The sequence below is a fragment of the Parasteatoda tepidariorum genome, chromosome 11, assembly GCF_982258835.1.
Source record: "Parasteatoda tepidariorum strain Cologne lab strain chromosome 11, Ptep-v5.0, whole genome shotgun sequence".
Taxonomy (NCBI): domain Eukaryota; kingdom Metazoa; phylum Arthropoda; class Arachnida; order Araneae; family Theridiidae; genus Parasteatoda; species Parasteatoda tepidariorum.
In genome coordinates this window covers 70,514,779-70,542,705 of record NC_141765.1, presented here as the reverse complement: position 1 = coordinate 70,542,705, position 27,927 = coordinate 70,514,779, and the positions used below count along the sequence as shown (strand labels likewise).

Sequence of the window (27,927 nt, the reverse complement as noted above, 5' to 3'; positions counted from 1 at the left end):
AGCTAACGAAAAATATCCAGAGTAGACAATGGGTTTCTTAGGGTTAACAATGAGGGGTTTACGTGGCTTTTCTCAACCGCGAGTTATTTCCTTCAAAAGTTCTCAATGCTTGATTCTGGGTTGGGTGCAAACTGTTTAACGATAAAATAAAACGAAAGCTGAATTTTACTTTAAGTTCGTAATAAAAATAAATTTTTTTTTTTTTTCAAATTTCTTATTAAAATATTTGGCTGGCATTTGACTATGAAATATCGACTGTTAAATGTAAATCAAATGGGAAATGAGAAGTTTAAAGTATTTTTTTTTAAATTCATTCATTATATAATTCATTCATTATTTTATTTTTTGTTTTTTAATTCATTCATTTAATATAAAAAAATCTTCTCTGTTTTAAGATTGGTAAGACTATTTCGAATAAATCATATAATACTCGTATCGGGAGTAAATTAATCGCGTGAAACATTGTTCAATGATTATGTAAATGCTTCACTTGTGGTCAATGAGTTATATTCATTACTGGAAACGATTAGGGACGCATCTCTCTGAATATTCCATCTTTTTTAAAAAATTGCATGAGTTTTGTCAGCACGAAGCGTTTAATAATAGTTGTTTTCAAATTCATGAAAACTTTTTATAAATAGGTTAAACTTGAGGACTGTATCGAAATATTTGATAAGACTTGCATAACGCTGAAATACTTTGCTTAAGGTAAAATAAAGACTACTCTCATCGTCGCAAATATATTCAAATATAGAGCTTTATATCAAGTACCTTCAAATAAAGTCTACTATAATAAAATTTCATTTAAGAAGATTACTTCCATCATTGTCTTCAAACACGTTCGAATGAGTACTATTTCCATAATTTAATTCAAATACCTTCAAATAAAGTTTTATTTCAGTTACGTCGAGCTAGAGCTGCGCAATGAAACATATTTCATTTTAGAATCGGCATTGAACAGCCTACCAAATTCTGAGTTAACGACTACCAATGTTCAACCTTGTAATTTTGAACCCAATCCAGAAGATAAGGGAACTCCTGGAACAAGTATTGGGAGAAATTTTGTCTTCGTGAAGGGCCATCTGCGTTACATGCAGATAAAAACCACGAAAACCTTCCACATTTAGCTTGACGACAAGGAGACTCTATCCTATAAAATATGTCTACAACTGAGGATATTTTGCATCAGCAGTGATCCATTCGAGCCTGGTGAGGAGTTCGTATTACCGAGCCATTGATGGGATCCGAACCCAGTACACCACATAGGAGGGCGAACGCTCTATCCCCTGAGCCACCACTGCTCACAATGGACTATTGTGCACGGTTTGAGAAACATTCCTGAGAATGATCCGAAGACATGCCATTACAATTTTAATCTTCTGCAGAGAGGATGGCTCCTTCGCTTTGGTCGCTTTGGCTCCTTCGCCTGACGATCTGCGCGCGAAGTCGTGCACTTTACTGTTTAAAATTTTAACGAGGGCTGATACCGCACACACTCGGCCCCTTCTCAGGTTGACGAAAGTGGCCATTCACCGCTCGCTTATGTCTTACACTACTGTGATGACTTCTTCTGGAAACCATGTCTTTACGATCACTGTGGGATTTCAAATAATGACTTGTCAAAAAGAATTGCATTCGAGAAAGGTTCCTTCTATCACTACTTTCAAATAAAGACTATTTCCATCATTTATTTTAAATAAAGACTACTTATCTTCGATAAAGACTAATTCCATCATCTATATCTGATTTTCGATTGTTTTTGTTCTGGTAAAATAGAGCTCTTTAAAAAGTAAATTGCAAGAGAGAAATGAATGTAATTTTCTGCATTTTATTGATATTAATCTTTATTTGAAATTCAAAATAAAGTTGACTGTTTTTTCCTATCATTAAATAATTGGTAAAAGCTGAATTTTAAGAAAAAATTATTCCTTTCTTAGAAAAATTTATTCTTGTCTTATTTTTATTCTTATCTTAGCTACCCATGGAAAATGCTCTTGAGTTGGTATAATTTAAGCTTACAAAATAATGAAATATATTTGAAATGAAATAGCTCTAAAATGAGTTTTTATGATGAACCGCTTCTGAAATTGTAAAATTATTATTCTAGTTTCAATCGCCAAGGGGTTTAAAAGATGCATTAGATTTTTCTGATTTAGAGGTTATCGGTAGCTTGCAAATTTAATGACATTTCTGGAATATTCATTTCTGCTTGATTCGATTTCTAATATCTAATACCCACGCAAAATTCGTTTCCTTTTCTTTCTTATCTTAGTTACCCATGCAAAATGCTTTTGTGTTGGCGTAATTTCATTTTAAATTCAATATTTAGGAGCTATTTATATTTAGAACACTCTTTTATTAAGGGTATTGATTGTTTAGGATTTTATTCTAAATTTATCTCTGTTTTAATAAATCGCAATTCAAGCATTTTCTTCTTCAAATTTCATTACAGATAGTTTTTGTTGTTCACCATTTGTTAGGAATTAAAAAAAATTATATAATAATATGCGTAATAGTTTATATTAAAACAATTAAAAAAATTACTTATCTTCCTACAAATTTCATGTTTGTAGTTTTGTCAACTTATTTAGACTAATTTATGACTGAACACTTTTGAAAAACTTTTCAGTATAAGTGAGTAAAGTCTCATTTTAACACCTGTTTCAAAACACCATTTCTTTTACGCATTAGAATATAATTATAATTTTCTCTATATACTATGTGTGAATATTTTACCACAAACCTTGGCAAAAAGCTTTGTGATTGATTATATAGGGTAAGTAGATTTCGACTAATATTCAAGTTCGAGATTTAATATATCACACATGATGGTCAAATTTACAGAGATATAAAGCAAAAATTCACAAATGAAATAATTAAGTAAAACAAGTTTTTATGAATACTTGTTAGGAATTAAGAAAAAAAAAGCCCTTCTTAAGTTTTTTACTCTAATTTTGACTCTCGCAAGGAGAAAAAAACTTCTGGCAAAATTAATGTACTGAATGGTAATGAAATTTCTAATAAAAAAACTACAAGTCTGTTCGATAAAATCAAAATATTCCGTATTTTACACATTCCCTTGGCACTTTTTCCGTTCATATGGAAACGGCTTACTTGAAATACTTGTTTTCAAAAATACAGTTCTTATTACCTCACAGTTAGTACAAAAGCGCAAAATTGAAAAGTAAACTTAACCAAATAAATGGTTTTAACAACATTCTCTAAGGCATCATGATACTACATTTTATAAAATTTTTTGAAACCATATTTTATTGTTAAACTTTCCAAAATGATTACCTAAGCACTTCGATGAAAATAACCGATTTCTTTTTTTGGTATTCCCATTCAACCATAAACATGGTAAATTTTACCATATTCTATTAGTTTTGATCTTTTTCTTTCTCAGTGCGAACTCAAGAGGAGACCGTCTCATTTCTAAGTGAATGTAAATGCCCATATCTTCTTTAAGTGAAAGTGACACTAATGAAAATAATGATCAACTAAAAGCGAATAATTCCTCAATAAATATTTAAAATGTCAAGCAACGGACATACTAGAAATGTCCTCTTTAAAAGTCTTATCCACTATCTAAATCTCTACGCAAAGTAACGAACGTAGTACTTAAAAATAAAGATAACGTACTACGTACAAAGTAAAAAAAGGAAAGTTTTCCGCAAAAGCATGTAGAGAGATAGGCCAGTTGTAGTTAAAGCTCTGCCGACTGTTTTTCACTTCCCATGCAACCTGATATTTATTTGAAGCTGGGCGGGCTTCAATTTGTCTACAAGAACACATAATTATTGATTCCCAATGCTTCTTTTTTACACTTTGAAGTCATTTTAACTTTTTTTGAAGAAGTTTGTAACGGAAGATACAAAAAGTATATAATTGTGAAAACGTTTTAAAAGAAGTTGAAAATTATTGTAACGGAAGATGTAAAAAGTATATAATTGTGAAACCGTTTTAATAGAATTTGAAAGCTATTGCAATTTTCAATAATTTTACCTATATGGTGTTATTTAAGAGCCAATTTATTTCCTTAAAAACAGAATAATAACTCCGATTATTAAATTTGCTTATAGAAAAACGACGCAAATTAGATTGTGAAGTAAAAATGAACCATCTAAGAAGTCTAAAAATTTTGTAAGCAAAAGGGGCTTTTATGCACATTTAACAGCCAGTTATTAAAATATATTTCATAACGTAACAAATTTAATATTATATTAAAATAACAATAAATGAAAATTTTCTACATTTACATTAAAAAATTATGAATAATTAATATTGAACGAGAAAAATATACGCTTAAAAAGATGAATAGTTTGAGATAAAAAAAAGTCTGTTAGAGATAAAAATATTTTTTTTACGAATTAAAGATGTTTCCTTAGGGAAATGGTAAAAAAAGGTAAATTTATTGTTCCTTAATTTAAACAAATAGGACTCATTTCTGCTTTTCAACTGTTGCTCATTCAAAATATGATAACAATAAGCAAAACGTTCAAATCAAATCGCAAATGAAGATTAAAAAAAAATGTTGGGAATACCATGTGTCGTTTCACTTTCCCTTGAAAGAAAGATAAAAAAAAAAATGACATCTTGAAAGCTGGGAAAATTTGGGTTCCGAGATGTCGGGTAACAAACCCTCTCGAATACAGCTGGAAAGTCTATTTGATAAAAAGAATAAGGATAAAAAAAGAAAAGGAAAAAAAACACTAAACAGATTTAATGGTTGGTGTTAGTTTATTTTTTTAATCAGCTAAACTTTCATTCAACGAACTGTATTAGGCAAAATAAGTAAAAAATAGTTATAATTATTAGTAAAATATTAGATTTTCGTCTGATAAAAAACATAATAATATAATTTTGAATTATATAATAGCGATGAGTAGTAACATTACTATAAATGGTTGAAAAAAATGTAATTACACAGATCAAATTTATATCTTTTGATTTTACACTGTTTTTGTATTTCTGTACTGTATTGTAATGACATTTCTGGTGAAAAAATAATAATTATGGTATTGAAAACTAAAATATACGGTATTTTAACCATTCAATTGGTAATTCTTCATTCATATGGTTGTGGTTTAATGGAAATTCTAGTTTTCAAAATTACAATTCGAATTTAATAAAAAAATACAAAACTGAAAAGTAAATTTAGCCAAACAAATATATTTTATGCCATGCTTTAAGGTATCATGATAAAATTACCAAAATTTAGTACCTTTATCAAATTTTATCACGAATTATAAAACAATATCCCATTGTAAATTTTACCAAAATCATAGCTAAAATTCTTCGGTAAAAATTACGGAGCTTCTTGGCGTTTCCATAAATATGCTAAATTTGACCAAATTCTAGTAGTTTTGACCATCTTTTTTTCCTTAGTGAAATTTTAAAAAAAAATTTAAATTTAAGTTTTGAAAAATAATTTAACTAATAATAATTAATTTTAAATCTTAAGAATTTATCAAGATATTATTTAGAGTCAATGCTAATCACTGTTTTAAATTTATACACAAAAAAATACGTACTTTCCGTTTACCAAATTTAATTTTGTAGGTCACAGTGATATAATACAGTGGAAATTTTCTTTATAACTGAAAATTGAAAAAAAAAAGATGAAAATGAAACGGGAACGATGATTTATATCCTGCTTGAGATTGTGTATATCTCACCAAGCGTTTCTTGACCTCTTATAGAAAGAACATTTATTTTTAGTTATTTATTTGTATGGATATAATTCAAAATCTGCCTAACATTGGACAAAAAGAATTTGACAGAAAGAAAAAAATTGCTCATGTAAGAAACAAAATAAAATAAATCGAAATATTTAAGAGCAATTGTGGACATATATTTTCCTAAAAAATGATTCGCCAATAAAAAAATTTTATTCCTCTTTTTATTACTTTTTAGAACATTGTTGACTAAATCTTTTTTAGATACAAGAATTTAAATAGTGAAAGCTCATTAGAAATTTGAAATTTCGTGTAACAAAGAAATTGATGTAATTATGCGTTCATAAATGGGAAGAAATAAAAATAAAAGGATGAAACAAAATGACGATAGTGATAATCATATCATAAAGTCATAATTATAATAATAAAGGTAATTATACATATTACGCTTGTGAACAATAAAACCTTGATTAATTTCTATTTTTTAATATGAAGTCAATTGCCAATTTCAATTAAGAAACATAAATTAATATTTTATGCCAATATTAGGTAATCAGATATATAATTCTAAAAAAAAGATTAAAACTGCAGGAAATTAAATTGCAAAAATAAGTAACAAGGAAGCAAAATAGCAAATAAAGCCACAAAAAAGTACTATTCCAATTTATTTGGTTTGCTAATATTTTTATCAGCAACAGACCAATTAATATAAAGCAATGGATTGTTGCATTGCAATTTTAATTATCATCATTACAGGCATTTTCAATAATACTATATGCAGTATAATTGCTGTTACTTCATGGGCATCACCTTCTAAATAATGATGATCTTATTTGAACAATGCTCCATCTATGCTAATTGTTTTCAGATACAAATGTCTTAATGTCTAATAAGTGAATTGTAGTACATCCTGTCTTGCTTGATTTGAGATGCTTTTAAAAATAAGCACTAATATTTTTGCACTAGAAATAAGTAGGTTGTTGTAGTTCATTTACGTCGCACTAGATGCGTCGTGCAACTTTTCTGAGGATGACATCAGAACATTTTCTGAAGACATGCCATCACAATTTTGAACCTCTGTAGAGGGGATGGTACCCCCGCTTCGGCAGCCTGACGACCTGCACACAAAATCGAGCATTTTACGGTAGAACAGCTTAACGAGGACCAATACCGCCCACCCTCGGTCCCTACCCAGACTAATTCAATTGGTCACCCACCCTCACACTGACCGCAGTCAATGATGCTTGACTTCTGTGACTTGCTAACCGTGTCTTAACGATCAGCCCACTGGGGAACAGAAATAAGATGGAGATGTCCTAGTTTCAAATTAAGATAAAAAAAAATGACTTTTATGCACTTAAATCAGTTTTCTAAACATCGTTTTTGTATATCAATTTTTAATAATTAAATTCATTTTCGTAGTCTCTATTCAAAAAATACCTTTATATTTAACCAAATTAACTTTTAGTTTGCTGCATCAATCTTATCAGATTTTTCATCTATTCATCATAACTTTTTATAACTACCTTGGCCATAGAAACACCTTAACAAAATAATATAAGAGCTGAACTTGGTAGATATTTTCAAAGAAAATAATAAAATTAATTGTATTTACTCTGTGAAACATAACACTAAAGAAGAAAATCATTCCGTATCTCTAAAGAAATGAAACTAGTCTTCCTAGCTATCAAATGCGTTTACTATCATATGGAAGTATTTCTACCTTTGCAAAAAAAAAAAAAAAAAAAAAATGCGATAGATTAGGAAAAATTTTATCTGTTAAATTTTTTTCTATTCTTGTAACTACTTTGTAGTATTTTTTTCGTAAATACTTCTAAAAACAATATTTTTGATTAGCAGGTTAGCAGGTTTTAGAAAAGCATTCCTATCAAAGGAAAAAAATAGGACATTGGTATTCAAGCTATTTACAGAGACGAATGGGTCTTCATGATTTATTAGTTGCTGAATAAATAGTGCAGCCATTAGTTAGCATTCCTATTAGTATAGGATTCTAAGTCGTACTTCAACTGTTTTTTTTATCAGAAACATAAAAGACGCTTAAAACTGTTTTCAAAAAGTGGTTAACATATAAAAATATTTAAAATAATTAAAAAATATTACTATTTCCTTCAAGTTCGGATATTACTATTTATTTAGAGTAAAAAAGCTAATTTTATATGGAAATAATATTAAGAGACTATATAGATTTTTAAAAGCCTACGAAAAAAGTTATTCATAGATTTTTTTAAAAAAATTATGGTATAATAAAGTCATGGAGCTATAAATTGTGTTGTGAAATGATAGATACACAATTTTTATACATTTTCAGCTAATATAAGGTTGAAATATTTAAGTAAGATAAATACACAACACAAATACTTATTATAAAATATTTCTAGTAAAAACTATTTATATAGATATATTTACAATTGTTATTCATTAATAACTCATACTGATATTTTCAATGTTGCGATTGAAGCTTCCATAATTGCAATTGTTTTTATTGAACTAAAAAATTTAATTTCTTAAGACTATTTTTTAAATTTAGTAAAGCTGCGTTGTACGCAAGGGTTTTTTTAAAAAACATTTTGCTTAGATCCAAATATATTTTATTTTAAAATGCTTTCAATTGAATGAATGAATATAATTGAATGATTACAAAATTTTTATTTTCAATAATGAAAAATGCCTTTTTTAATATCTATAGAAAAGAAGTTGACATTTAAAATTTTGAAACTTAAGATAAAACTTCTAACAAATAAAGAGAGCTAAGGAAAGTGTCTCTCAGAATTAATTAAAAATGCGCAGTAATTTAGGAGAAATTCTGAATACACATAGGAAGTTATATTAGATAATAATAAGTTTTTCACGTACATAAAATAATTTGTGGAATTATTACTCTTTTTTCAACAACCTCTCAAAATAAAACTTAGGATTGATAACAAAATTCATAAAGTAAATGATTAAAAATTTAAAAGTACCAAACGCTATACTACTTCTAAATATTTACTCTAGCAAAATAGTAAAGTTGTACTAAACATAGTTCTTTTTTACCGTTGTTAAACAATTAAACTAGAAATAAGATAAGCAGTATTTGAAATACAATCAAAGGTCAGTCAATAGAAATAGTTCATTTGCTATAAAACAATGAATTCTATTTGTGATGAAAGTGTAATGCAGCTCATGTCAACGGAAAAAGTCTTTATCGATAGATTTGTTAAAATGTTATCAAAAAGTAGCAAGAATAAAGTCATTGTCTCTTATCTATCTTTTCTATTAGTTTCACACGATTGACTCTTATAAGAAAATAATCATTTTCGCCATTTCTTATTTTGTGAGAATTTTATAATGCAGTAAAATTAAGCATTTTTTAAAAAATAACATGCGAAAAATTTTGCGCAAATCTAATTTAAGATGTTTAATTGCTAAATTTTATGACATATTTCATTATTAATTGATAAATTTTATGACATATTTCATTATTAACTGATAAATTTTATGGCATATTTCATTATTAATTGATAAATTTTATGACATATTTCACTATTAATTGATAAATTTCATGACATATTTCATTATTAATTGATAAATTTTATGACATATTTCATTTTACGTATTAATCTTGTTTTTAGGAAGTGATAATTCATATTTCTTTGAACATTTGTGTTACGCACTATTATTATTTATTTGTTTTCATTCGCTTAAATATAATGTTTATTAAAATTTATTTTGTGTTTTAAGGTATGAGGTTTTTTCGATCACAACACACTGTTAGAATTTTCATTCTAAAGTTATGGCAAAATAACCGGCAGCAGTCTGTCCATCCAATTAACCGTTAAGTTTACGGTAAAGAACATTTTTTACCTTTATGGCTTTAAAACCGTTTGCAACTAGTACGGTTAAAAGCAAAAGAATACAAAATCGTATTGTTTTTTTTTCACCATTTACAGCTTGCATGGTTTCAATAGCATGAAAAAGAAAATTAACTGGACAATGGAGAAAGTTTATCAGTTATCTAATAGCTCAGGGTCACAAATTGGGTAGTGGCATGACACTGGAAGGCATATTCATGTGCTCAAGGGAATGGAAGAAATATTGTGGTGTCAATGCTGGGACTCGAACCCCCGTTCTGTCTCATAGTTTATGGATTCTGAAGGGCATTAAAATCAACGCACTATTAGACGGTTGGGGAGTGTGGTACGGAGGTTGGTAATTACTAAAACAATCTGCCCTCCGATTTGAACTGCGCTGTGAGTGTAGTCTTCGGATCTTCATTAATGATGACGTATATATGTTACTGTGAATCACCGAAATTAGTGGTTGTTGACTTCCACCGGTGAATGTTGACAATCACATAGTCATTTTGGTAAATGCACGAAGTATTTTATTTTATAACCGTCGTTGAACAGCCGACCCAATTTTTCGGGTTTAAGACTATTAATGTTTAAATCCGTAGCTTTGTAATTTTGAACCGAATCCAGAATACAAGGGGACTCCTGGATCAAGTACAGGGAAAAATTTGTCTTCGTGGGGTTCTTTTTGATGGAACTAACCCTCATTCGCGATGCATGAAGAGGAAAACAGCGAAAACCACCCAAGGTTAGTCTGGCGGCAAGGGGACTCTAACCAATGATATGTCTACCACTGAGGATATTTTACGTTAGCACTGTGGTTGATGCGAGCCCGAAGCGGAATTCGTATCGACCTGTCATCGTCTAGACTCGAACCCGGATCACCTCATTAGAAGGCAAACTATCCCCTGAGCAGTTGTACGAAATACATACTAGGTCTAGTTAAGTGCCACTGCCGGTATACATTTGCCCGGTATACCCTGCATCAATGTTTTTTAAGGTCCAGTGCCACTGCCCGGTATACATTTGTCTGGTATACCCTATAATGATGTTTTGTTAAAAGTTTAGTGCCTCTGACTGGTATGCATTTAATCGGTACTTCGAACACTGATTTAATCCTAATCTCTCCTCAGCAGATATTAAATATCGAATAAATATAATAATATCAGCGAATATATTAATATCAAATCGGATATATCAAATATTTCTCTCATTCACCAAAGCAACTATGTGATTGTTGACATTCATCGGTGAAAGTTGACATTCTCTCGATTTCGGTCATACACAGTAACATATCTACGAAACACATATAGGAATTATTATTGAAACGACTGAAAAGACTCTTTTGGTATAATAAAACTTATTATGTTTCTGCTAGTTTTATTTGCTAATTAACTAGATATTCTTTAAAAAAAAGTAGAACTTACAGAAGCATTTTTATGAATTTAATGATTTATTTCTGTTTCATTTTGCTAAAAGAATGGTTTATAATAGTGTTTCAAGATATGTTGGAAAAATTATTTCGATTCTCTTTTTCTTCCCAAATACACTCTTATCCTTATTATTCTCTGCTAATAATAATGTTTAACATGTACTTTCATATGTATTGTGTCTCTTGTAGCTAAATATTCTGACTTACGAAAACCTTGCTAAAAACATTCTTTATTTTTATTGAAACTATAAATTCATGTAAAATATATAAAACACAAAAATAAAATGTACCATTCAGTGTTACAGCATGATACAAATATAAAACAGCTTTAATATAGTAAATAAGCTGAATAAATATTTGAGTATCTTGTGACGACAATAACATGAAAATAAAACAGGAAGAATCAGTTTAACCTACTTTTCTATTCAGAAAAATCGATTGTAAAATTATCGATACTTCAAAACTGAATTATTTCTTATTATTAATCAAACTCGGATTTTTTTTTCTTAACTCAATTATTCACATTTAGCTTTTTAGTCTAGGGAAGAGAAATAATGATGCAATTATTAAATCTTATCCATTAAATTACCGTGCTTAGCAAAATTAGAGCATGATTTATGGTTGCTGCTTAAAGATTTGTTTGCAAATAGAGATATTTACTGCAAGGGACTAAATCGATATATTTTTTGTAGCACAAAGTATCACTTAATTTATATCATTGTAGCTACACCAGGTCTATAACATTAATACTAAGGCTCTTAAACTTATTCTAACGTTTTACAACAAAAAATAATTTTGTTCTTTTTTAATAATGTTTTTTATAAATTTGCCTGTAAGACAAAATTGTATTTTTAATAAAAATTTAGTTGCTAATGATATAATTATGCAATTTTTCAGTTTAATTCCTTCGACATTCATATATTTCTTAGAACATCACTTATAAAAATCTACACTAAATATATTTTTCGGATTTTATATGTACATCTTTAAAAAAAATATTTTGAGAACCAAATTTCGTCACTTAGAAATTCCATTAGAAGCAGTTAAAATACTTTTAATGTGTCAGCACTGCAAATTGTACTGCAATTTTCATATCTTTATCTGAAGTCATTGCAATAAATGATTAAATCATAGGAAAAGGAAGAATGTAAGAAGGAAAGAAAGAAAATTTTATTTTAATACTATTCAAATTAAAAAGACGGAGTTGTAAGAAGAGTTCCAAAAAAATGTATTATAAGATGAGGCGAATAAATAAATGTAAAATTTAAAAATAAGTAATTAATTATTAATGAGTATTTTCCTCGTTAAATGTACAGTTTTCCCACTATTGTTGTATTGTTGCTGAAGGACACCAGTTTGAGCATGGCAGATAGATGAGCCTCATTTCCGGCAAGTGCAGTTTTGTTCGACATGATCAAACAAATGTGCGTTTATGTTTTTCGTTTGTATCATTTTTATGCGCAAGATATTTTTGTAATAAACTGCTGACTCTGAAAAACGTTGTCTTTTTTTCCAATATCGTGTACCATTTTTGAGATAAGAACTCCGTTTGGTGGCGCTACAAGCGGTTTTCATTTGGGTCAACTTTACTATGCCTAGACCCCACTTATACAATTACAGTTGTTCAGAAATTTTTGGGGGGACTTTAGCGGGTATAATTACCAATGAAATTTCACATAAATTTAATGACGGTTTAGGAAAAAGTGATTTTTGTAACATCTCGAATCGAAAACAGAGAATCAATAGCAATCATTTTATAGATTGTTTCCTGTATTTAATATCGTACTCAAGAATACTCAGGCAGAATATTCAGGCAGAATACGTTCTCAAGAATACTTTGGACAGAATCTGAACTAAACAAAACAGATAATCGATAGCAGATAATCAATTTTATAGCAAGCTGATTTTAATTTCTTGAATTTAGCGTTGTCCTGCTATTTCCGAAGGCAGGAAGAATTAATGGAATCCAGAGTTTTGACCCAAGGCTTACAATTAGTCAAAATTAGTTAATTTGTGAATTGATTTTAATTGAATAAGCTAGTTCTGTTCTCATCCGAAGCATTTTTTAATCAATAATTTTGAGAACTCAGAGATAAAATAAGAATCCAGTAATTACACAGTAGGGCATTGAGACAATGTTATTACATAAAGAGCTGTTTTATCGACTTTCATCATGCTTCTATGAACTAAATTTATAATAAAATGTAAAATAAGCACGATTATTTTATCTCAAGTTACATTACCAATATTTTTTAAGATGTACCAACTTTATTTATGAATATGTTTAACAGGAGTTAGGCACCAAATAGCTTTAAATTTTTATTTACATGAAATTATATTAGTATTTTTAAAAATAAGGAAATTTCTAAATGACCAAATAAAGTTAAATTTTGCAAAAAATACGCGGATAAAATAAGTATTTCATTTAGTAGTTTACAAACAAAAATCGATATTAATTTTTCTGTCTCACATAGTGATGTGTATGCAAAAGAAATCTTTTTGCGCTATTTTATTTTAAGAATGTTCTTAATTTAAGTAACAAATAAGATAAAGTAATGCATTTTTTGAATGGTAGTAAAAGATCTAAGTTTGGAGCATAAAAAAAAAATATTTCTCTTCCTAAAATTTGGAAAAATTGTGAGCAAATTTTCTAAATTTTTAGACCACTATCATAATTTTCAAAAAAATATGGAATAAAGCAAATGTTATTTAATTGTATAGGTCCTTTAACTGTCTATTTTTATAAAAAGAACTTATTTTCATATAATAAAACACTAAACATTTAAAAAGTTTAGAAAATAATTAATTTTGAAATTTACAACATATTAACTTTCCTTAAATTTTAACTGTGTTATTTTGATGCTTTTAAGTTCCCACAACAAAAAAATAAATAATTGTAACTTCTAATGAGCAGAATTTTGTCATAACAGCGATTTCGTTTTTCTTACAGTTTGAGAAATACTGCGGTTTACAAAATATTTCTGAGTATTTAGTCGGAAATAAAATTAAACTGAAAACATAGATTTAACCTATAAACTGTGAACGAAAGGAAGACAAAAAAGCAAAGATTTTTAAGTTCCTAAAGTTGTTTTAAAAGTATGTCTGAGTCTGAGTCTAAGATAGGATAATTTTTCCTCCATTTGGGTCACTCACTTTGATTGAAGATTATGTTCACTTCAAATTTGCCAACTGAAATGAATTAAGTTGAACTCGTCAAATTCATTCTTAAATAATTTTCACTTAAAATTACCAAATGAAATAAAAAAAAATCACTAAATTCAAGTAGAAATATTTTATTATTAATTAATACGACCTGTTGGTGTTGTTTTAAATATATTTTTAGCACCATTTATGCTAGAGGGAGATTTCCTTGCAAAAAATATCAAAACTGCTCTGTGTGCCAAAGGCTGCGAAAGAACTTAGACAAGCATCGCATCAAATTAAAGCTCTACTTCATCCTGAAATTCTTGCAGGAAAACAACAAATGTTGGAAAAAATAATAATAGAAAGAGCTACAGAAAAAGTGACAAAACTCGGGGTCAAGGTCAAGAAATATTTCTAACTCATTAGTTTGTTTTTACTACATTCTCTCTTTTCAATAGAATATCTTCTTTTTTCGTACTTCTTGTAAAAGCAAATGGAATAACTAATGTAAAGACAGAATACCACACATAGCGACGGTGTTCAAATTACCGCGATGTACATTACGTAAATTGCTTTTCCTTAAGTAGACAAGTTAATATTAACGCTTTATTGGTAGAGTTTATTTAATCTTAAGAACAGAAAAAAGACGCATTGACTTGGAAGTTTTGAAGCGGTTCCTCCGTTATTAAATATTTCACAGAAGTGTAATTAGTGTAATGATAGAAAAGAATGGATTGTAAAACTTTAACTTGAGGATTACATCGAGAAAAATATTTTCAAAATGTCACTCAACTATTTAAGTCATTGGCCGAAAAAACTACATTATTTTTGTAGTTTACAACTAAAACTACTTTGTTAGAAATATAGTTGACTACAACTAAAACTACTTTGTTAGAAATGTAGTTAACTACAACTAAAACTACTTTGTTAGAAATGTAGTTAACTACAACTAAAACTACTTTGTTAGAAATGTAGTTAACTACAACTAAAGCTACTTTGTTAGAAATGTAGTTTACTACAACTAAAACTACTTTGTTAGAAATGTAGTTAACTACAACTAAAACTACTTTGTTAGAAATATAGTTAACTACAACTAAAACTACTTTGATAGAAATGTAGTTAACTACAACTAAAACTACTTTGTTAGAAATATAGTTAACTACAACTAAAACTACTTTGATAGAAATGTAGTTAACTACAACTAAAACTACTTTGTTAGAAATATAGTTAACTACAACTAAAACTACTTTGTTAGAAATGTAGTTAACTACAACTAAAACTACTTTGTTAGAAATGTAGTTAACTACAACTAAAACTACTTTGTTAGAAATGTAGTTAACTACAACTAAAGCTACTTTGTTAGAAATGTAGTTTACTACAACTAAAACTACTTTGTTAGAAATGTAGTTAACTACAACTAAAACTACTTTGTTAGAAATATAGTTAACTACAACTAAAACTACTTTGATAGAAATGTAGTTAACTACAACTAAAACTACTTTGTTAGAAATATAGTTAACTACAACTAAAACTACTTTGTTAGAAATGTAGTTAACTACAACTAAAACTACTTTGTTAGAAATGTAGTTAACTGCAACTGAAACTACTTTGTTAGAAATGTAGTTAACTACAACTAAAACTACTTTGTTAGAAATGTAGTTTACTACAACTAAAACTACTTTGTTAGAAATGTAGTCAACTACAACTAAAACTACTTTGTTAGAAATGTAGTCAACTACAACTAAAACTACTTTGTTAGAAATGTAGTTAATTACAACTAAAACTACTTTATTAGAAATGTAGTTAACTACAACAACTTTTTTTAATTGCTGTGACTACGAATTACTTTGGAGTTTTGTAACTACTTCCCTACTTTACGGAGGAGGCAAACTTTACAGGAGAACTTAATTTACACCAACGTTCAAAATGGTTTTGAATATGAAATTGTCTTTCATTGAATGTAAGGGAATAATTAAGAAATATTTATTCGTGTTTACATGAGTAAGCTTGTTATTCCAACGCACTTCTTCAGGAGTGTGTATTCACGTGTGAAAATGTGACCAAAGGATTAATTATCTATTTTTCATAATGGCTAGTTTAAATATCAGTTATATGTGTTTTAAAATACGTAATTTCTGTGAACACTCAACTATAGCTACAGGATCATTTTTATAGAAGAAAAGCCAATGTAGTATGTATGCCGTGTGTATTCACGTGTGAAAATGTGACCAAAGGATTAATTATCTATTTTTCATAATGGCTAGTTTAAATATCAGTTATATGTGTTTTAAAATACGTAATTTCTGTGAACACTCAACTATAGCTACAGGATCATTTTTATAGAAGAAAAGCCACCTTTTTTTAAAAAAAAAGAAAAGGAAAGGAGTTTGAAATCGCTCTAACGCTGCATTGACTGAACTACCCATAAAAATTGCAAATATTGAGAATTATTCATAAATTTTGATAGTTTTCATCTAAATGGAAAATTTCACTTAAAATTGTGATTGGTACAATGGACTTTAAAATCTTTACGGTCTGTTTTAAATCCACATAATTCTTGACCGTAAGATGGTATAGTTATAGTTTAGAATTATAGCTTTACTTTATAAAATTATTTTCCATGGCGAAAGAAAACAACTATTGACGTAAGCCGATGGGATATGATAAAATATTATGATAAAAGGACTTCCCGATCTTAGAAATATTTTTGTTAGTTAAATAAGAATGTATCTTAAATTATTGCAAACCATCACAATAATACAAAACTAAACTTCGGTTGGAATTTCGCAAAGTTTTAAAAGGCAACATGTATATTAATAAAAAAATAATATCAAACCAAAAACTTTTAATCTTTCGAAGCTTTTAAGAGTCAAATATTAATATTAAGATATCCAAAAAGATTTAAAAACATCAGGTTTTTTAAGTGCAGCATGTATGATAATTGAATCAAAAACTAAAATAAATAATACTATTTACGGTTTTATTTTTCATTTGAACACAAATTTTGTAAAAGTTTTGAGGATTTAATATTGTTATCAAACATACATAAATAAAGTTTAATCTTATATTAAAGCTTTTTAAATAAGGATGTGCTAAGTGTATTAAAATTAAACAACTCTAAGCACTATCGCGGGTATAAAGAAAGTTAAAAAAAAAATTAAGCTATTATTATAGTTAGCCGAAGAGTGACTATCATAGTTTTTTTTTTTTAAATATAATTTCTGCAACCAAACAAATACATAAAATAAAAACTAAAAGGAAGTGTTAAATTCTTTTCCATAGGCCTGAAGTATATCCCTTTGGCGAAAACATTCCAAACCGCATTCTTTTTGGCGATATCAGTTTTACATTCTCAACTGTTTCCTATTCTTTGGCGAACATCTTTGTGGATTATACACAACGAGATCAACCCGCAAATAATCCTGTAATTGATAAGCCAGTCGTTGACTCCAGTTGCATTAATTCTTCCGTGAATGCACTTCGTTTTTTCTTTTTTCGTTAACCTCTTAATATCCCCCTTTAATTACTGCGGTTTGTAAACTTATCTTTTTTCTTTTTTTTTTCTGAGCTTTGTTTTCAAGCCAGCATTTTTTACAACAAATTCTTAACGCATTACCCTTTCTTTGTATTGCTTAAGTCGTTATTGTTAATGCTTTTGTACTCTATATTTAAATCCATGCTGCGTTGTGTTTATCGTAAGTTTTAAGTGTATTTTGTTAGATAATCTGACTAATTTAGTATATTATTTGAGCAACCTTGTTTTGAATGTGATTGTAGTGCAATAAAATTAAATATTCTTTAAATAAATAAACCAAGTCACAGCAGAATATGAATTAAAAACTTTTTCCAGCAAAAATTAGCAATAAAATATTTTAGAGTGGCATTTTATTTTAAAAGTAATGAATACAATGAAAAATAGGTGAAAAACTTAATTTCGGTCAGTATTATTACAGATAAGGACATAAACGAGAGATATAACTTCAATCTGTTTAGTAATATAACTGAAGTTTTTCTTTCTATAGGCTTAGTCAAGGAAAATGGAGTCTAATAAACTCATTATTTTGATGAAGAATTTGAAGTAACATATTGTAACAAACAATTATGTTATAAAAATCATTCACAATTATTACGCACATAAAAAATTATGTACAAGAAAAATTATGTACTTAATATCTCCCTTTAATTACTGCGGTTTGTAAACTTTTCTTTTTTTTCTTCTGAGCTTTGTTTTCAAGCCAGCATTTTTTACAACAAATTCTTAACGCATTACCCTTTCTTTGTATTGCTTAAGTCGTTATTGTTAATGCTTTTGTACTCTATATTTAAATCCACGCTGCGTTGTGTTTATCGTAAGTTTTAAGTGTATTTTGTTAGATAATCTGACTAATTTAGTATATTATTTGAACAACCTTGTTTTGAATGTGATTGTAATGTAATAAAATTAAATATTCCTTAAATAAATAAACCAAGTCACAGCAGAATATGAATTAAAAACTTTTTCCAGCAAAAACTAACAATAAAATATTTTGGAGTGGCAGTTTACTTTAAAAGTAATGAATACAATTAAAAAATAGGTGAAAAACTTAATTTCGGTCCCCATTATTACGTATAAGGACATAAACTAAAGATATAACTTCAATCTGTTTAGTAATATAACTGAAGTTTTTCTTTCTATAAGCTTAGTCAAGGAGAGCGAAGTCTAATAAACTCAGTATTTTGATGAAGAATTTGAAGTTACATATTGTAACAAACAATTATGTTATAAAAATCATTCACAATTATTACGCACATAAAAAATTATGTACAAGAAATTAAACTATTTGAATTTAGTTTGCTAAAGTTCAATGAACTAAGAAATAATGTCAGTACTACTACTGTCTGTATATTAATAAATAGGTTTCAAAAACATTAAATGTTTAGAATTTTTTCAGTTGAGTGTTGCGGGTTATTACATAACGGTATTCTTAAATTAGCAAAAGAAACCAGATTATTCCTGAATTTGACCAAATATTTTTATTATTCATATACGTTATTTAATTTATTTATTTGAAAAAAATATTGATAAAAAATTACCATTCTAAAAAATAAACACTAAAATATGCATAGTAAAATTTAGACATATAAATGGAATATAATTTTAAAATTTTCTTTTTCATTAAAAAAAGCAACTACGAAATATATCGAAATAAAATTTCTTTACTTTTTAAAACTAATGAAGGAAATATAAAATATACGAGAAATTTTGGTCATAGGTTTCAAAATAAAAAATTATAAAAATGAAAAAAGAAATAAATACATAATTGGAAATCCAATTTGCTGAGTAAAATACATGGGCTATTTTTGAAAAAAATACAAATAGGCATAGTCAAGAAAAGTCTCATAATTTTGATACAGCGTTTGGTAAAATTATCTTGTAAAGAATACTCACAGTAAAACCAGACTACATTAATTTAAAATTTACAAATTATGAATGAAAATTATAAGCTCTTTGAAAAACTTTTTACCAAGTTTATAAAAAATTAATTAAACTTTTGCGACATTTGTTAAATAAAAAATATGTTATTTTGAACATTTATATTAATAATTAAGTTTTAAGAATAAATGAATTATATTTCTGACAGTTGACTCAACTGTGACTCAACTTGGTAATGGCAGATTGACATACAGCATATTCATTTTCATTTTTAAACTAATATAAGAAATAATTTTTTTTTTTTAATTTGGCCAACCATAAATACTTTTTATTTATTAGTTTATGTATTCATTTTTTTAAAAAAGATACCTTTGATAAGAAAAATAATTGCTGCACAAAATAAGGCCTAAACGAACACAGATTGCTTTTTTTTTCAAGGATGTAACAAATTTAGACATTTTATAATTTGAGTTAAAACTAAATTGCACAAAAATTTTGCATTTTTGCAGAAATCGAAAAGTACACGTATATTTACTCAAATAAAACGTTCCCTACAATAAAGATGGTAGATTTATCACATTTTTCGCACTACATGCTGTCACGATTGGATGAAAGCTGTCGACCAACTAAAAACCACTTTCTTAGAATGTATCTAGAATTAAGCCTATATAAAAAATATCACGAATCAAAAAATCAATTAAAGAAATCATTTGTATAAATTCAGACTAAAGAATAATGCGTTTTACGACTAGCTCAATGACTAGAATGGCATAGTTTAGAAACTATAATTATGAACATAGCACGGAAAAAACATTCACACGCTGATTGTTAATACTCTTTAAAGCACGAAATGGAACTTTTCTGTTTATTTCCTAATAATTTAGAGCTCATTCACATTTATTTATGAATTATTTTGCATTAAATATACGATGATTTATTTAAATTATTCAAAGGATATATCACGAGAATATGATTGTTTTTATTCCATTTATAGTACCTGCTTCATTTATTTTCTATCTGTCACTTATGTAATTTATTTGAAAATATTTTTCTCTGACATCATAAGAGAAAGAAACTTAATGTCTTTCAATTATTGAAGAAAGTCTCGTTTGAATGGTTATGATATGAGGAATTGATAAAAGGTAATATTATCGTACTGGTTTTTATTATTACTTGCAACTTATTTATGTTTAACAATGCATAATAAGATTATTTTTCTGAGTATTATTGAGTTTAAGAGTCAGCAAACATAGGCATTTTTAATAAGATAATTTACTGTGAAAAATTTTAATGGACAGGCATTCTAACAGAGTATTAGCCGATTCTATGGGACTAATAGTAGAAAGTAGTATTGATTCTTTATACCTCATAATTTCTTAATAGGTTAAAAAGTAAATATGTAAACATTTTAGAATGTTTTGATTTGAAACGAAAATCTTTAACAAATGGAAATTATTCTAGTTGATATCTAATAGATATTTAAGAGTTTTATAGTTTAAAAATTTTATGTAAATAAACTCCAAATGCCTTTGTTAAGTGTTACATCGATCCTGAAAACTAGTCTTAAAAAAACTTAATTAATTCGGTCAATTATTAAACTAATGATTCTGTTTATCTTTAGATCAACTACTCAAACATTAAAAAAGTAATTCATTGATGAAAAATGTTAAAAGATTTAAAATGATAACGACATTCTTTGTTAAAACTAACACTTTAATTCAGTACTTGATTTTGTTATAATTTTTATTGCATTATTTTTGCCTATTGTTCTTTGGATAGTGGCTTTTTGGTAACATTGACAATACCACGTTGTTTGGTAACAAATGAGGTAAAACCTGGTAAATTTAATCAGAAGTCAGTAATTTTAACGGTACTAGTAAAATATGAGATGAAGAAAAAATTTTCAGTTTGATACCCTCTATTTTATTTAGTAAAGACTTGTTAAGTTTGTTTCTCGTCGTTTAATTTTTTTTTTTTGCGATGTGAATTATAAGCTTTTTTTAAATTATTTTTTACAGCAGTCTCATCTTTTCGACAAAAGCTATTGAAAATATTGGTAGCGGGTTCAAATCAAAGCGTAACAGTAAATAAATAAATTTGGATTAGATATATATATATATATAGGCTTGTATGCTTCTTGCAAAGAACGTCTTGTCATTTTTTTTTACCAGAAATGTCTTTACCATACAAATATGGTAAATTTGCCAGAATTTTTTTCTCAGTGTAATTAACGTACATCGTATATATAATGTTTTTTTAAATATTATTTTTTAAGCATTGAAATAAACTGATGAGTAACAAATTTATGCAATTCGTTAATAGTACGCAGCGTGATTAGGTATTTGCTGTGTACGTTACAGATAATTTACTCCCCAGACGTTTTGCCTTGAGACTCATACCTCCCTTTAAAAGTGCAATAAACTACAAAATTGCAATAAAATCTATGAAAAATGTACAATTATCATCCCATGTATTCATTATACTTTAAATTCAAAGATATTCTAAAAATATCTTTTAAATTATTTTTTTTTCAGGAACCATATTCTACCGAAATTTGAAATACTTGAATAATTTAGCATGTTAGAAAAATTGCGATACCTCATATAATCATTTGTTTACAAATATTAAATTTAATTAAATTATAAAATTATTTAAAATTATTAAAAAAAATTTGTTCGCATGAAATTATCTTTGGGGTGGTTGGGTTTACTACTTTGTAATGGAGAATACTAAAATTATGAAAAAAAAAGAAAGCAATAACGGTACCAAAGGTTTAGTCTCTTTTTAAGCTAAAATAACGGAATAAATTTTTTTGACAGTGGCTTAATACTTTAACTGATCTACATAACTTGAGAGCCAGGAATTAGTATCTATCAATGTGGCTGATTCATATTTATTGGTAAATTTTAAGTGTGTGTCAATGTTTTTTTACCTTGGCTACTCTCTGTATACTTTGTCTTAAATTTCGTGTGCAATAAATTTATTAAAAGCTGAAATTTACATTAAAAACTAAAAAATTACACGCCTCTTAAAATTATTCTGTCATTTCATTGCCTGTTCATTTATTGTTTGTTTTAAATACATCATTGAAAAGGCAATCGTGACTAGAAGTTTGCAAAACATCCCGTTCATCCTAATCATCTGATTTTTTGAAAATCCTATGTTTGATTTAAATTCAATGGCTACGTTTTAATCATGCCTCATTATGAATATTTTTTTTTAAAGAAAAAAAGGTATTTTCTTCAATAAAAAATAAATAATAAATAAAATAAACACTTTTATTTTTTAGCGAATTAAACTTTTAGATCTTGTTTACTCCTTAAAGCACTATGTTTTTTTTAAAAAAAATTTTGCGATATAGATTTAAGAAAATATCAAATGAAATTAAACTTATATCAGTAGTGTAAATATTAACAACTGCTTTGTATTTCAATATATTAAAAAAAAAAATTCTTTCTTATATCTTAAGACGGGAAAAAATTTACAAAACAAAAACAAAACTGACCAAATAATGCGAAAAATGCTGCAAAATATTTTACTATCTTCAGTCTTACATCAACCGTTTATTTACAAACACTAAGAGAGATGAGAGTTCGGCTACGGGGGTACTCTACCGGAAATTAGCGTACCCATTCGTCATTTCCTGCTTCGGAGCTTGGCAGAGAAACCATTTTAACTTCCGATTTGTTCAGGAACTGTAAAAGGAAATCAAACCCCTTGCTACTACCCAATGACGCTACTTATATTCATGTATTTAGTGTCATTGAATTTTTTTTTCTTTGTTAAATTTTTTCTCTCTTCCGGGTGCCTGATAAAATTAAAAAGCTAATTAATACGTTTATTCTTAACTCGAGATCTTACTTCCTGGAGTGACGACCTTTAATTTTAAGAAATGCAATCACGAAAGATTTTTAAAACATAAAATGAGCATTAATTAACCAGAAAATAAAGTTTCTCGCAACAATTTAAAATATACAAAATTTGATCTATTCTTTAGTCCATTATACGCTGCGAAATCTTTGCTGTGATCTATAATATAAAAATGAATCTAAATATACAATTTCAAAGGTAGTTTTATGGATACATATAGAATAAGTACACAAAAACGTTATATTTTTCCAAATATTCAGAAAAACTGAAAAAGTAAAAATAAAAATAAAATAAATTGAATTGAAATCAGAATGAAAAATAAAATTCCAAATCGATAAGTCAAAATGGAAACTGAAATCGAAAAATTTAAAAAGTTAAATGTACTTTTTAATTTTTTTCCGATAGTTTATTAGTTTATATTATCAAATTCTATCTGAAGAAATTTGAAAAGGTATATGTATATTTAAAAATTCAAGTATTTACATAAAAAAATAATTCCTTGCAAATAAATAAAAAGATAGTCTGACAAACTCTATATGAGGGAAAGGAAGATGCAAAAAAGGAATCGAAAAATTCCTCGATATTAGTTAATCCAAATATCACCGACCGCTCCCTGTTTACTGGACCAAACAAGATCTCCCCGTTTATTAATTAGTTCTGCTTAGAGATTAGCTTATCAGACCCAATTTATTCTAATTAAAATAATTCCAATTAAATGAAAGGAAAATATTTGACATTGGTTGTGTCCAAAAGAGGGGAAAATATGTATTTTTAATTAATCTTTAAGAATTGTATAAAAAAAATTAAAAATTTAATTATTCCGAAACTAATTTGAAACTTTAAAAAAAAAGATCAGCAGTTTTTTTTGTTCTTCATTCAAATTTGCAAGACTGCAAAAAATTATGATTTTACAGCTATAAGATTTTCCGCTATTAGTTTCTCTGCTATCAAATTTTCCGTTATTTCTAAAAATACTAAAATTTTTATGAAAATATAAATTAATGTTTTTACTTTATAGAATTTTTTGCCGGCCAAACGGTCGAGCTGTTAGCGTGTCTGACTGCGAAACTAATGGCTGCGGATTCGAATCCCGCTCAGGGCATGGATATTCCTCTCTGTGTGTTGTTCTCGATTGTGTGATGAGTGAATGTGGCCCACCCTATAAACGGGTATCTGTGGTAGTGTGGCGTGGGTATTGCTGCTCGCCTCTGCGACTTAGGTTCACAGGTGCCCACTGGGTAACGTTAAATGAGTAAAACTACCGGCAACTTCCTAGGTGAAGAACGTAAAAGTTTAGTGCCTGCCATTAGAAAAAAAAACTTTATAGAATCTTATTACATTGACTTTTTTTTAAAAAAAATTAAGAAAAAAACTTTGTTTTCTAACGATATGTTACAGTTTTGCGCCAATTTCGCATAACAGAAAATAATCAAAATATGTATAAACATTCCCTACTTATTTTAATTCCTCTAGATTAAATGCGTATAAATTCGAAATATTAACACATCGTACGAAATTTTGTAACATATTCATTTCGCACACTGCGTAGTTATATTAATTAATATATAAGAGCTTTACTTTATGGAAGAAATAATTAGATTAGTATGTTTTTCAAAATAATCTATTTAAAACTATTTTATATTTTAGTTTTACATATACTTAAAAAAAATGTATGAGTGTTTATCAAGGTTAAAAGAAAATAAAGCTTGTTATCGAAAAGCCTTGATCTTTTCAAATATATAGGCACGAAATTTTATTTTCTAAGATATGAACACAAACTCTGCATAACTGCACAACAGAAAAACATATGGTTCCAGCTTTCACAGCTGTTTAAAGTATTCTTTTTCTGATTGGTTATTTCTTGGCTCAATGTGAGCTTGAGTGAAACTTACGTTAAACGTATACTGACGACAAAACAGGTGCGTAAACTGAACAGTTCCGCATGTACCTGTATATGCCGTGCAAAGTTAATAGTTGATTACATAGTTCAAATTAAAGTTATTGGTTCAAAACCTCTGGCAAATAATTATGCTTTCTAAAACCAAAATTAGACAAGGTTGTTTAAAAAGAGACATCAGTAGGTGAATTATTTCTCTTGTTTGCTTATTATTGGGAAAAGGCTGGTGTGTCGTAAACGCTGAGACAAATATTTCTGCATTCATCTAAATTAATATTATCCTATTCTTCAAAATAACATTTTGATATAATTTATGCTTTCAAAATACATGGTTAAAAGCTTAAAAATGTTGTTTTAAAGTAATTATCATTGCGTGTTTGAATTTTATCTGTTTGTCTATTTTCAGCTGATTAACTTTTGCTCATATTTGAGTTATTTCATAAGGAAATATTTTTTGCTTTTTTAAGTGTGCTCCCATATTTTGAAATTTATTATTTTTAATTAACATTTTGCTGTAAATTCCATCGTAAAATTTTAGTTAGAGTCGAAATATTATTATGTAAATCATGTAATTATGTAATGAAATTTTTCTAAAATTAAAAGAGAAAATCAGTTACAAGTTTAGGTATTATGTGTAAGTAAATATAAAAATTTCCTAGTAATTAGATGGAATAGTTTTTCAATTACATTATATTTAGTTTAAAAAAAAACAATAGTGCCAATTAAATCAGTGAATATATGAATATAATATTTATATGCATTTTCTTAATAAAAATTTAAACTTTTATAGATATTTCGAATACAGGATACAAAATCCAATAAAAAATAAGATATAATACACAGTTTTAGACATTAATAGTCAAATATTTAATTATTAGTTTAAGAAAGACAGAAGCCTATCCTGTAAGTTATTTGCGCTCTGTAAAAAAGTCCACATCAAAACCACGTGCCGTAAAAAGTATTGACTTTAAAATCCATTTTTACCGCAAAATGTCACGAAATGAAAAATCGTATAAAACATAATTTTTGCAGTAATATTTAATGTAAAATAACTAAATCACTGTAATTAAATAAATATTACTGTAACATTCATGGTATAAAATTTTACTGTTAAAATGTATTATACGGATGCTGTATCCAGCAATTTTCCCGTAATTTGATTTACATTACACACTTGTTATGCTTGCAGATTTTTATTTTATTTTCAAAAATGTTCATTTGTACATTTTTGTATGCATTTTTGTTTGCGTAATATTGATGAAGTGAGCTTTGAAATATAGAGAAATGAAAGATTTTACAGCAGATATGGGATTTTTGGGAATCTTCAAAGGAAAGTTTTAGTTAAAATATTTAAATTGAAAAAAATAAGTGAGACTGAGCAAAGATTAATTGAAAAAAAGAAGGAACAGTAACTTTTCATTGATTTTATAAAATAATACCCTCAAGTCAAAAAGACATGGAGTATTGCTTAACCTAAATTATTAAAATAAAGGTTCCAATTTTTTGTTCCCCAAATCAATTCCTAAATTATCCTTTTTTTGCAGAGTAATATTTTTATCGGACAACTATTTCTTTTTCCATTACTGAAATCTGTTACTATATTTTTAAAAAAGATTTTGCTCCTACATGAATTATTTATCGAAATTCTTATCAAATTGCATATGCATATAAATTATAATAAAAATATTGATTTAGAATGTTATACGGAGAAAAAAAAACCGCTGAAATTACCGTACTGTATAGTAATGACATTTCTGGTAAAAAAAAACAACATAATTCTGGTTAATAAAACCAAACAATGGGGCGATATTTAAACCTTTCATTTGGTTTTTTCCGTTCATATTGTAACGGTTTAACGAAAATTCTGGTTTTAAAAACTATAGTTCGTATCACCATACATTTGGTAAAACATACAAAACTGAAAAGTAAATTTAACCGGTTTTTATGCCATGTTTTAAGGTATCATAATAAAAGTACCAAAATTTGTCACAATTATGACATATTGTAAAACCATATTTTATTGTTACCAAAGCGCTTCGATAAATATTACCTAGCTCTTTGTTGTTTCCATAGAGACAGAAACGGGGTAAATTTTATCACATTTCAGTAGTTTTGACCACACTTATTTTCTCAGAAGAAAAAGAATATTACTAAATCACCAAAATGATTCATTGCAAAAAATAGTGAAAACAAAAATAAATTAAGATTTTCAGTATTACGCTATCACATCCCAATTATCGGCATGAACGCAGCATAATATGATTATCATGATGACATGTTTTTGTATAAGTGCAGCACTTCAAAAACTGCTTGCATTTGAAGGTTTCCGGAGTGTCTGGTAGAGCTTCAATATTTATTTAAATCAAGAAATATGAGTACCAATTTTCGTTACAAAATATTCACCTCTACTCTTCGTGAATCTTTCTTTTCTCATGGAAAAGGTTTTTGCTGAGCAATTATTTTGTTCCTCCTGTATTATCAGTCTAATGCTAAAATTATGTCATGCTACAAAAGGTTTTAGTTAAAATCCAGTAATGAAATGATAACGAAAATAATAGATCAGAAAATAATAGAAATACAGAAAGTGAACGTAACAGTAGCTCCAAATTTGCAAATAGGTAATAACACAAAAAAAGTGCTTC

At 27.6% G+C, this 27,927-nt stretch overlaps 1 protein-coding gene across 2 annotated transcripts in view; it reads right to left on the bottom strand.

Annotated features, from left to right (window-relative positions):
• Nucleotides 1–27,927, bottom strand: part of LOC107443979 (cyclic AMP response element-binding protein A) — a 207,091-nt gene that overhangs the window by 155,916 nt on the left and 23,248 nt on the right. The gene's annotated exons all lie outside the window — the stretch shown is intronic.